The 13,537-nt window shown below is 43.0% G+C and overlaps 1 protein-coding gene across 1 annotated transcript in view; it reads right to left on the reverse strand.

The window, feature by feature from the left end:
• The window catches only part of CREG2 (cellular repressor of E1A stimulated genes 2), a 37,574-nt gene that overhangs the window by 19,594 nt on the left and 4,443 nt on the right, over window positions 1-13,537 (reverse strand). The window lies entirely within an intron of this gene.

A 13,537-nucleotide genomic window follows, 5' to 3' on the forward strand; every position in this document is an offset into this window, starting at 1 on the left:
TTTTCCAAGATACACCATGTTCTGGGCCACAAAACATGCCTCAAAAGAACCAGGAAGATAGAAATTGTATCAACTATCTTTTCAGACTTCAATTATGTCATCTGTTTGCAGATGACATAATATTATATTTAGAGAGCCCTAAATCCTCTACCAAGAAGCTCCTAGAAACATAACTTGTATAGTAAAGTTGCAGGCTACAAATTCAATACTCCAAAGTCCATGGTTTCCTATATGCAAATAATGAGAAAGAAGAAAGTGACATGAAAAAGCAATCCTGTTCACAATCATCCCTCAGAAAATCAAGTACCTCAGAATCAGGTTAAATAAGGAGGTAAAGAACCTGTATAAAGAAAACTACAAAACGCTACTTCACAAAATAAAAGAGGCCATGAGGAAATGGAAATATATCCCCTGCTCCTGGATTGGGAGAATTAACATTATCAAAATGGCAATACTCCCCAAAGCATTATACAGATTCAATGTGATCTTTATAAGGATACCCATGAAATTCTTCAAAGAAATGGATCAAACACACATGAAATTCATATGGAACAACAAACCCCCACAAATAGCTAAAGCAATTCTTGGGTTAAAAAAAATGGAAGGGGGCTGGAGCGATAGCACAGCGGGTAGGGCGTTTGCCTTGCACGCGGCCGACCCGAGTTCGAATCCCAGCATCCCATATGGTCCCCTGAGCACCACCAGGGGTAATTCCTGAGTGCAGAGCCAGGAGTAACCCCTGTGCATCGCCAGGTGTGACCCAAAAAGAAAAAAAAATGGAAGGCATCACCTTCCCTTTACTATACTACAAAGTAGTAATAATTTAAACAGCATGGTATTGGAACAAAGGCAGAGCTGCAGACCAATATAACAGGGTTGAATATCCTTACACACACCCTCAATTATACGATCATCTAATCTTTGATAAGGGAGCAAGAAATGTGCAGTGGAATAAGGAAAGTCTCTTTAACAAATAACACTGGCAAAACTGGACAGCTACATGTGAAAAAAAAAAAATGGGCTCAGACCTCTACCTAACACCATGCACAAAAGTCAGATCAAAATGGATTAAAGACCTCAACATCAGACCAGAATCCACAAGGTATATTGAAGAAAAGGTCGGGAAAACCCTCCACGACATTGAAGATAAAGGGATCTTCAAAGACAAAACGCCATTGACCAAGCAAGTAGAAGCGAAGATAAACAAATGGGACTATCTTAAACTAAGAAGCTTCTGCACCTCAAAAGATACAGTGACCAGAATACAAAGACAGTCTATGGAATGGAAAGGATATTCACGTTATGCCCTTTGGATAGGGCTGGAGTGATAACAGTGCATAGGGTGTTTGTTTGCCTTGCCAACCCGGATTTGATTCCTTCGTCCCTCTTGGAGAGCCCAGCAAGTTACAGAGAGTATCCCACCCGCACAGCAGAGCTTGGCAAGCTACCCATGGTGTATTCCATATGCCAAAAACAGTAACAAGTCTCACAATGGAGAGGTTACTGGTGCCCACTCGAGCAAATTGATGAACAACAGTAGGACAGTTTACAGTGCTACCCTTAGAATAAGGGGTTAATATCAAAGGATATACGAGGCCCTGGTTAGTCTCTACAAGAAGAAAACATCCAATCCCACCAGAAAATGGGCAATGAAATGAACAGAAGCTTTCTCATAGAAGAATTTCAAATGGCCAAAAGGCACATGAAAAAATGCTATTCTTCACTAATCATCAGGGATGCAAATCAAAACAACAATGAGATATCATCTCACCCAGAAAGACTGGCACACATCCAAAAGAACAAAAGCAACTGGTGTTGGCATGAATATGGGGAGAAGGGGACTCTCTTTCACTGATGGTGGGAATGCTGACTTGTTAAGCCTTTTTGGAAAACAATATGGACACTTCTCAAAAAACTAGAAATTGAGCTCCCATTTGGCCCATCAATCTGGGAGTATATCCCAGAGATGAAAAAATACAATAGAATAGAAATGACATCTGCACTTGCATGTTTATTGCAGCACTATTTATAATAGCCAGAATCTGGAAAAAACCCAAGTGCCCGAGAACAGATGACCGGTTAGAGAAACTATAGTGCATCTATACAATGGAATACTATGCAGCTGTTTAAAAAGATGAAATAATGAAATTTGCATATAAGTGGATTGACATGAAGAGTATCGTGCTGAATGAAATGAGTCGCAGAGAGAGGGACAGACATAGAATGACTGCACTCATTTGTGGAATATAAAGTAACAGAATGGGAGACAAACAACCAAGGATAGAGATAAGGGCCAGGAGGATTGCTCCACAGCTTGCAAGTCAGCCTCATATGCTTGGGAAAAGGCAGCTGGGATAGAGAAGGGAACATTAAGCAAATGATGCTTGGAGGGTTTGCTTTCAATGGAAGATGCATGCTGAAAGTAGACTAGACCAAACATGATGGCCACTTAGTACTTGCACTGCCAACCATAACACCCAAAAGGAGAGAGAGAGTAAAATTAAATGTGCCTGCCACAGAGGCCGGGAGGGGGTGGTGTTGGAATGGGGTGGGGGTGGTGGTAGGAATACTGGGAACACTGGTGGTAGAGAATGGGCACTGGTGGAGGGATGGGTACTTGATCATTGTATGTCTGAAACGTAATCATGAAAGTTTGTAAGTCTGTAACTGTATCTCACGGTGATTCATTTAAAATATCTTAAAAGTTAAATTAAATTTTAAAAAAGAAAGTCTTTGGTTGGGTGAAGTTTGGAGTCTCTGGCACACATGGAACAGTAAAACAAGGAACAGGGAGAAGATGTGGAGTTAGGAGACAGAGATTCATTCATGAGTTTCTCTCCTACAGCAAATACATCCTAGAGAACTTTACACACTCAGCCTATGTTAGAATTATTTCCAGGGGCTGGGGGTGGAGCCCTCTGGTAGGATCTGCCTTGCACTGGAGAGGTCCTGGGTTCAGTTTCTGGCACTTGGAAACAAAGATGAGGACAGATTTGAATGTGTCTCATGTGTCTCAAAGGTGGAGCGTCTTTCATCATTATCCTCAGTAGTGCTCTGCATGGTTCATTGCTCAGTAAATGCCCGGTAATATCTGTGGAAGCAAATACTTCTCATATACAAATAGGTCACCCACATATACTTGTATGGAAGCATTTAAATCAAGTATTATTTCTGCCTCCATTGTAGTACAGCACATGTGATGGTAACTATATGTGAACCACTTAAAATCATTTAAGAACTTTTTCTGTGACTCTGTGGGTTCTGCAGATGTTTCATCTGTTCTCCCTGAAAAGAGGCTAGGGGTGGTAACTGGAGATGGGGTGCAGGCAAAAGGCCTGAGTTCAAATTCCATTTGTGTGCCCATGAGAACTGCACAAGGATTCTGCAGCCCCTTCAACCCTCCGTGTTCCAGTGTCTCCATCTATCAAAGGGAAAACATGAGTGCTTCTCTCATGAGACTCCAGAAGGGTCACACAGGTAAGGTATGTAAGTTACTTGGAAAACTGCTTGGTATGGAAAAAGTGTTAGCCACAGCTAGTATATCTGTGAGGCATGCACTGTAAGGTACTATCAGTTGTACATCCTTTTCCTATCTCTGCCATCCCCAATTCTATAAGTGAAACAACTGTTAAAAACATTAGCAGTCACTGATCAGTAATTATCACTTATCACTATTTTAAGAAATAAAATACTATAGTATTAATACTAAACTATAGCATATGCTATAATACAATTAGAACACTAATATACCATAGTATAATATACTATATAATATTCTATTGTATACTATATTATGCTGTATTATAATATACTATAATATAGCATTAATACATTATATTAATACTATAGTATACTATATGTACTATATGTAATATATGTTTATATGTGATATATATTATGTATAATAATATGTGATACACAGTATATATAGTATACAATATACTATAATATAGTATTGATATATTATATGTATACTGTAGTATACTATAATAATGCTAGCAGCCATTTACCAGTAATTACCACTTATCACTGTTATTACTGAAACTTGGCACGCTGAAATGCTGCGTCCCACAGCACCCTGCTGAGCAGTAGCATTCCCATTTTATCATTTAAAAAATTAAGCTGAGGGCAGGGAGAGAGCTCAGCAGGCTGGACTGCAGACTCTGCATGCAGGAGCTCTATCACTCTGCACTGCATGGTCCCCTGAGTACCACTGGATGTGGCCTCCAGACAAACAATAAAGATTATGGAGGTTCAGAACCCTGAGAATCACGTAGTGGAAGAGTTCCTGGCTTGCGGTTACACTGCAGAACTAGGGCTCTGCTGAAGCCAGCAGCCAGCTTGAGGTAACACAGATGCCAAATGGCTCTGGACCTGATCATCTCCTAGGGACTGGGCTGCCTTACAGCTTCTCATCTGAGTGCTGGGCTCTGATTGAATGCCGCAGGAAGGCATTTCCAGTCAGACTCCATCCAAGCTCACTCTGCTGTCCCCAAAATGCAGACTCTGCTACCTGTGCTCCTCAGATGCATGCTGGCTGGTGTGGACGATGGCGGTCAGAACAGGACAGTGATTCCCAACAGAAACCCTCAGGTGTGCTGTGCTGTTTCCTTTTCCTGTGCTACAACTGACCCAGCACTTTCCTTCCTAGTCTAATAAGTAACAAATGCATTTCCAGGGAGACCATCCTGACCTGCATATAAAATTGTCCTTTCCAAAATCTTACTGCTTTTCCTGCTCGGAGATATGCAGCAAATAGTGAGCTGAAAAAGGAAAACTTCTTCATTTACTTGAAAGAACAGAAGGAGGCTACAGGCAGAGCAGACTCCGAGGGGTGTGGGGGCTGAAAGAGGATTAGAGCTGCCTAGAAATACCATGCAGGAGAAAGTGTATGATACCGCAGGTTCAATTCTATCATGTCTTGTTTTCTGTCTTTCCTAAGCAGAAAAATGAAAAGTCAGATTGGATGGCTCCTTCGAGGCTGCAGGTCTTATTTCTAGCACATAGAAGTCTTATCCTCTTTAGTAGGGAAAACTTTGCTGCCCCATAAATCACACTCATCAGCAGCCTATTTATCCTTAGCTATGAATAAAATATTCTGCTTCAAGAATAAAAGGGCAGAATGGAAGCCATGAGTGAGCCAGGATCAGGAGGGAAGGGAGAGAGAAAGGAAGGAAGGAAGGAAGGAAGGAAGGAAGGAAGGAAGGAAGGAAGGAAGGAAGGAAGGAAGGAAGGAAGGAAGGAAGGAAGGAAGGAAGGAAGGGAGGGAGGGAGGGAGGGAGGGAGGGAGGGAGGGAGGGAGGGAGGGAGGGAGGGAGGGAGGAAGGAAGGAAGGAAGGAAGGAAGGAAGGAAGGAAGGGAGGGAGGGAGGGAGGAATGGAGGGATGAGGGACAGAGGGATGGAGGGACAGAGGGATGGAGGGACGGAGGAGAAGAAGGGACTAAAACCTGGTTTAATCCCAGCACAGCATATGGTCCTCTGAGCACTGCCAGGAGTGTCACAAATGAGACAGAATAAAAAATAGTCCCTGAGCACTACCATGGCCCCAAATCCCTGTTCTCCCCCTCAGGAAAAAAAGACACTGACCCCTGAAAGTGTTTTTATTTATCACTTTCTTTCATTTTGAGGCCGTGTTCAAATTTTCTAGTCCCATTAATTAGCAATTTATTCCCCAGGATACATTTCACTGTCTCTTTGTCTTTCCTCCCTCCCTTCCTTCTTTCCTTCCTCTTTCCCTCCCTTCCTCCCTCCATTCCCCAGATCTTCTTACTTCCTTTCTTGTTTTTAGGCTACACCCAGTGGTGCTCAGAGCTTACTTCTTGCTCTGTGCTCAGGATCACTCCTAATGATGCTCAGAGGACCATATGTGATGCTGAGGATAAAACCCCAGTCATAAGTGTGTAAGATGAGTACCTTAACGCTGTACTATCTCTATGGCTTCCCATAATTCCACACTATAATTTGGTATACTTCTTAGTTATCTCAGTAAAGTTACTTAAGTTATGTATTTTTCTGATGGAGAAGACCCCACCTAAAAGGAAAAGTACTTTGAGCAAGAAATGAATGTTGAGTGTTGCTTTCCCTCCACCCCATTTCTTTTAACAATATAAAGAGAGAGAGACTGAGAGAGAGAGAGAGGAAGGAAGGAAGGAAGGAAGGAAGGAAGGAAGGAAGGAAGGAAGGAAGGAAGGAAGGAAGGAAGGAAGGAAGGAAGGAAGGAAGGAAGGAAGGAAGGGAGAAAAGACTCTTATGATTTAAGTTTTGATAAAGTCCATCCACTTTTGTGTATTGTAACAAACAATATGAAGTAAATTTATTTGTGTCTGCAAGGGAGCAAACTGTGGTAGTGCATGGGAAACCAGGGACATTGATGGAGAGAAGGTCATACCGGTGGTAGGATTAGTGTTGGAACATTTAATACCTGAAACAACTATATAATGAATAATTTGGTAAATCACAGTGTTACGATAAAAAAATTTAAACACCATGAAGATATATTGAAATGCATTAGAAAAACACTTATGTACCTGATAAATATCATAAAGAACTCTTAATTCTCAATAATAAAAATACAGATAACCCTTAGGTCCTCCGCCCCTCTCGGAGAGCCTGGCAAGCTACCAAGAGCATATCGCCTGCATGACAGAGCCTGGCAAGCTACCCGTGGCATATTCGATATGCCAAACACAGTAACAACAAGTTTCACACTGGAGACGTTACTGGTGCCCACTCGAGCAAATCAATGAGCAATGGGATGACAGTGACAGTGAAAGTGACCCTTAGGCAAAGAGATATCTCAGTGCTGATCACAAGCTTTGTGGGCAGGAGGCTGGATTGGATTTGGATTGGGCATTGCACAATTCCTCAATACAATCAGGCAAGACCCCTGAGCCCAAAGCCTAGAATAGCCCCCAGTGCTGTTAAATATGGCCCCAAAGCCCCACACACTCACAAAGAGAGAGAGAGAGACAGAGACAGAGAGAGAGGGAAATAACCCAGTTTAGGGTAAAGGCTTTGAATAGACAGTTCTCCAGAGAAGATACACAAATAGCCAACAAGCACATGAACAGATGGTCCATGTTTAGGGAAATACACGAGAGAGAAGTGTATTTCAAAACCACAATGAGATACCACTTCCTACCAAGAAGGATGACTATAGGGGCAGGAAAGCATTAGTAATAGGTGCTGTTGAGGATATGGAGGAATCAGATCAACTGCATATAGCTAATGAGATTATGCATGGTGTGGCCATCATTTAAGAGTGCTCAGTACCTCAAAAAAGTTCATCATGAGTCAGTAATTCACTCCTACTATATACCAAAGAGAACTGAAAACGTATGTCCACACCAGACGTAAACTCATTAATACTGGCTAAAACATGGAGATAAGTCCTTAGCTACTATGAATGGATAATTGAAGAATAAAGCATGTAATATTTATTCAATAAAGCAGCGTTTGACCCAAAAAATATAATGCAATATTAATACATGCTACAACATGATGGACTTTGGATTTGTTCTGCTGAGAGAACAAAATAGTCACAAATGCTATATATTCTATACTTCTGTTTCTATGAGATGTCTAATACAGGCAAATCCACAAATAAAACATACTGATTGTCAAAGTTCAGAGACCTTATAATGAAACTTTCACATTCACTTAACCTGAAACCTTTTTGGAGGGTGTTTATGGATAATACATTCTCATCGTTTATCCATGTCATCTCATCTCAAGAGGAAATCATATTTGATAAATGAGAAAATGTGTGTGTGAATTACAATGAACTACCTCATTGTGATGCAAGACATAGATGAGAGGTTCAGGAAAGGAAAAAAGGTAGAAGGACAAAGGAACAAGAACCAGAAGTCATATAGCTCAGTGGGATGAACATCTGCCTTGCATATGAGAGGCCTGGGTTCAATCCACAGTACAGTATGGTCATCTGAACGTCCTTAAGAAGCAACCCCCGAGCAGGGAGAGGCCCTGAATACCACTGGAGTGGCCCCAAACCCAAAACAAAACCCCCAAAAGGAATGAAACTCATCAGTGGAATCATGAAAGAGATCCCCTAGGAATCAAGGTGACAAAATATTTTGGAGGTAAAAATGAAAAGAGGGTTGTAAGAAGTGGTTGTAGGCTAATATAGGGCCGCTCAGAGAAATGACTAGAAAACAGAGGAGAAGACAGAGACCCCTGTCCATGGAGATTTCTCTCCACAAAGATGGGCTGCTCTTCCCACATCGCTCTTTAAAAAAGTGACTCAAGCCATCCTTGTTAGTATAGTGGCGAGTATCCCTGCCTGTTACATTGGAGACTAGGGTTTAGTTCCCTGACAGGGTGGCATTCGTGCCTCCGGGGACAAAGTAACAGTACAGTGGGTAGGGCATTTGTCTTGCATGTGGTCCACCCAGGTTCAATCTCCACATCCCATAGGCTTCCCCAAGTTCTTCCAGGAGTGATCCCTGAGTATAGAGCCAGGAGTAAGCCCTAAGCATAGTGTGATGTTGCCCTCAAACCATAAATAAATAGTTACTCAGGTCACTGTTAGCTCCTGGCTACTGAAATGTATGTGCAAAGGAGAAAGGTAACACAAATCCAGATAGAGAGCAATTTATTTAGAAAATCTGTATGCTGTCTTTAAGGGAAATGAATAAAATTCAGTGATGAAATATTGAATTTGGCTTCTGTATCTGATTAAGACTGGGTCCTGTACTTAGAAATGCACATCACATCTCAGGTGAACCAACAATAGGCACAGATAAATCTTAGCAAGCAAGCTGCCAGGAGCACAGACTTACTCTGCGTGTTCACTTGATGGAGCTCATGCAGAGAATGATTGAGTAGAAAAACCTCCACACAGTTCTAGGGGAGCAAATATCCGAGCTGGCATTTGGAATTAATCTGAGCTGAGGTGTTGATCTATCATTCAACACTATCTTTTCTTTTTGTAAGAAGAGTTAAAAAAGATGGAAAAGGGGTCCAGAGCGATAGTAGAGTGGCTAGGGTATTTTTCTTGCACGTGGCTGATCAGGAGTTCCATCCTGGCACCCCATATGATCCACTGTGTCTTGCCAGGAGTCACCCCTGAGCACAAACCAAGAGTAAACCCTAAGAGATACTGGTGTGGCCCAAAAACAAACAAAAGAGATGCAGAGTGGAAAGAGCAATCTAAGGGCCATTTATTATACTTCTGGGCTCTTTAATTTTCCACAAAGAGAAATGATTAAAGCCAATACACACTAATTTCGTATTTTGTGCTAAGAATTTCTCCTGTATTCACAATGGAAAGGAATAGCATCCTTATCAGAAACACAATAGAAGTGGAGAGGGGAGGGAAGCTAGATAACTGAGTTCACCCAATTTGTCATTTTAAATCTTACCTGAATGAGGCATAGCCAATCAGAGATAATAGAAATGGCTTAGGGACTTAGGGGGAGGACACAGGCCAGGTAACCTCCTCTTTGACCCTACACCTGTGTCCAGGCAGACAGCAGGAAAGCAGCAACTGGGGCCGGAGCGATAATGCAGTGGGTAGGGCGTTTGTCTTGCACATGGCCGACCCGGGTTCGATTCCCAGCATCTCATATGGTCCCCCCAGCACTGCCGGGAGCAATTCCTGAGTGCAGAGCCAGGAGTAACCCCTGAGCATCACTGAGTGTGACCCAAAAAGAAAAATAAAGTAGCAACTTTCACAAACCAGGCTGGAGAATGAAGGACAATCAAAGGGACTGAGGGCATCAGACCCCAACAAAGCGGAACAGATGACACAGCTCCAGCACCAGACCGGAGGACCTCTGGATATTGGGCATCATGGACATGAAGAAACATGGGCCCTTGACATGAGGCACAAGGTCGTCTGGAAACAAATCAGGACATTGGGGGACCCAGAAATATCTGCTTAGGCTGCTAAGAGAAATAACCGGCACAGAAGCACTTGGCGTTTCAAAAGCTCATTTTACAAGCAGTTCTCTGGGGCCCAGCCACACGCAGAGGCTAAGCCCACATCCACTTGGCCACCATAACACCCTCCCCTGAGTTACCCCACTTTATAGGAGGAGTTTCCTCTGGGGCCCAAGTTCCAATCAGATAACAATGCAGGGGTAGCTCACAGACCAGGGTGGGAATTACTTCTAAGCCCAAATATGGAGTCGCAAATTCTCTTGTGGAAGCAATGCCTGTTTTGATGCACACCTTCAATGTGCCTCTGCAATATGCACCCCTCCAGGCTTTGCGCTCCGTGTACAGGGGGCGGGGGGGGGGGCGCGGGGGCTTCACTCCCATAGAGAGCTTGTTCCATCCATTGCCAGCAGGCAAGAGCTTTTAGCATCTCCTCTGATGCAAGACCACAGCAGACCACTAGAGGGCTCTGACAAGAATGGCTGATGGTCATCCAGAGAAGGCCACCTTAGTTAGATCTGGGACACTGCAGAGAGAGGTAATCCAAGGGGTTTGCCGTGACAAGCTTTCATGAAAAGCCTTTTGGGAGTGCTGGAGCAATAGCACAGTGGGTAGGGCATTTTCCTTGCACGCAGCCGACCTGGGTTTGATTCCCAGCATCCCATATGTTCCCCTGAGCACCACCAGGGGTAATTCCTGAGTGCAGAGCCAGGAATAACCCCTGTGCATCGCCCAGTGTGACCCAAAAAGAATAAAAAAGCCTTTTGGGGAAGAAGATTTATGTCAGGTCCTCCTTTCTTGAAAATCAACTATGTTCACCTAGAAACCTTGCATTACTTAAACTATCCATTGAAAGGTGCTCATTTCAGGGAAAGTATCTGATAAACCACTCCTCCAAGGATTTCCAGATATTCAAGATGAAAATTGATCCAGTGCTAATAAACAGCATTTTATTCAGCAGAAGAGTCTTTTCTGGTCCCCAGCTTTGCCTCGGCTTATTCAAAAGATGCAAAACTTACAGCCAATGACTTTCAAATCTGCATAAACTGGAAGGAAAGAGCTTTCAATGCAAGAGAAATCTCTTGGATGGGCTCTCTTTGCCACTCTATATTTATTAAATTTCCATATAACTGAATCCTAGGTCATCTGAAAACACATTCACTTTCTCTCAGGAGCTACTTACAACCTTCTGGGAGAGGAAATAAAGACATGGGTTGCCAGGCTGGCTGCTGATGGATCAATTAAACAGGAATGCTATTCTTAATTTGTCAACTTAATCTGAGCTAGGGAAAAGATTTGCATCTTTAATTCTTCTAATTAATTAAATGAAGAAATCATTGCAGCAAGGAGTAAACAGAATGACTGAATGAAACAGACTTTAAATAAACCAACAATAATCAGGCAAGGCATGTGTGTAGGTTCTGCTTTGAATGAATGCAATGTCTGATGAGATCAAAATGTCACCTCCCTTATGGTTCCCTTTTCATGTTTTGTTTTGTTTTGTCTTTTAAGTATCTTGAGTCACGTATACATGACACAGGCCAAACCATAGCTCTCAGCAGGCCTTTCCTGGAAACCCAGGAAGTGCATCTAGGCCCTATTCTCAGAGGAGCACTGCCACCCTGCAGCCTCTTCAAGCAATGAGTCTGGTCCTCTTAGTGGTTCTGATCTTGTACCAGGGGAAGGCAGACGTTCTGTCACTGTGATTCGCCCTTCTGACCCTGTCTCGAAGAAGTTAATGGTTAATCAGGTACTTTAAACTTGTGAAAGCTTGCACTAAATAACATTCCCATAGCACCTTAGATGTACTCATGTCACCTAGTCTGACTTTAAGACTCTTAAACCCTCAAATCACCTCCCGTTCCTCTCCAGTAGTCCAATGGCAAACAGCTGAATAGGCAAGCTACTTCTTTCCATTCTGAAGACTTTTCTTGAGTACGTTGTTACATATCAACTTAGCACTTCTTTAGTGAGTTTGTAAAAAAAAAGAAAAAGTATGGTCAAATTAGTGTGAGAAATTGCCGCATAAATGCAGACACTAAGACCTGGGCAGTATCCTGGATAAAGCAAGCTTAGGAAAAAGTCACAAGAATAGCAAACGTGGAGTAGAGCAGAAAACGTCCTGCTGGGGAAAGTTTAGGCTTAGGCAGGTTAGGTATGTTCAGGTATGAACATACCTGGTTAGGTATGTTCAGGCCTAACTAGGAAAGGTCCTGCTAGAGATTTCTGGCTGAAGCAGAGAAACATCCTGCTAGGGAGAGCCCAGGCTAGACAGACTTCCAGGGCATATAACACAGACAGCCTGATGGGGAGACTTTTGGCAGAAAAGCAGAGCATCCCTATAATCTCAAGGTTATTGTTTGTCTGCCCCTGTGTCCCCCCCCCCCATGCCACAGCTGCACAGACAGTTTATCCTTTGTTCTTTGGACTTTCTAGCTCATTACTGACGATGTGCATAAGAGGAAGGAGGGAAATGGAGGTACTTCATAAAAAGACCAAGGAGGGGCTGGAGTGATAGCACAGAAAGGTATGGTGGTTGCTTTGCAGCTGGCCAGCCCAGGTTCAAATCCCAGCATCCCATATGGTACCCCCGAGCACTGCCAGGAGTAATTCCTGATCATGAGCCAGGAGTAACCCCTGTGCATTGCCGGATGTGACACAAAAAGAAAAAAAATAATAAAGGCCAACGAGTCCTTTGTGAGGGGCTTTAGAGGTCAACTTACCATCTAATAAGTCATATCATTTGGCTCATTCTTGGTGACTGATGCCGCTGTACAGACTCTAAGGTGCCACCAACTTTACTGTGGTGATCCCCACAGATCAGTTTTCTAATGGTGTCCAGGAGGAAGGGGAGGATTATAGTATCCAATTCAAAGTACCCCCTTGGGAATCAGCAAACAGCCCAACTTAACTAAGTTTATTGTTTAGGGAGAGTTTAGGCACCAGACAAAAATGAAAACTTGAGGGAAATTCAGAACTAGATAAGATATATTTTCCCAGGCTCTGGATAAGGTATATTTTCCCAGATCCCTCGATATGTGTTCAGGGATCACTTCTGCCATGGTATCTGATCTTAAGCTCTGCATTTTGAAGACCAGAGTGATAGTACAGTAGAAGGGCATTTCCCTTGCATGCGGCTGACCCAAATTCAATCCCTCGTATCCCATATGATCACCCAGCACTACCAGGAGTAATTACTGAGTGCAGAACTAGAAGTAAGCTCTGAGAAGCACTAGGTGTGACTCCCCCCCAAAAAAAATTTGTGCATTTTTTAATCCAGGCAAAGATGTATGGATCAATGTTACACTTCTGCTTCAATGCCTCTTCTTTTTCAGTTTTTGAGTCACACCCAGTGGTTCTCAAATATCACTCCTGGTGGTACTGTGAGGACCATCTGTGGTACCAGAGATCAAATCTGTGTCAGCCACTGGCAACTCAAAGGGCCTTCACCCCTGTACTGTTTCTTGTTCCTCACAATCTTCCTTTGAGAAAGATTTGGGAAAAGGATCATAGGACACAGCTCTCACTACTCAAATCTTGGCTGGGGCACTTAGAAATTAACTTGAATAACAAAGACTCAGTTACACATACTGCACACCACTGCCTCTTCCTGACTACACCCTCCTGCTCTCCTGCTCC

This window comes from Sorex araneus, chromosome X (genome assembly GCF_027595985.1).
Source record: "Sorex araneus isolate mSorAra2 chromosome X, mSorAra2.pri, whole genome shotgun sequence".
Lineage (NCBI taxonomy): Eukaryota > Metazoa > Chordata > Mammalia > Eulipotyphla > Soricidae > Sorex > Sorex araneus.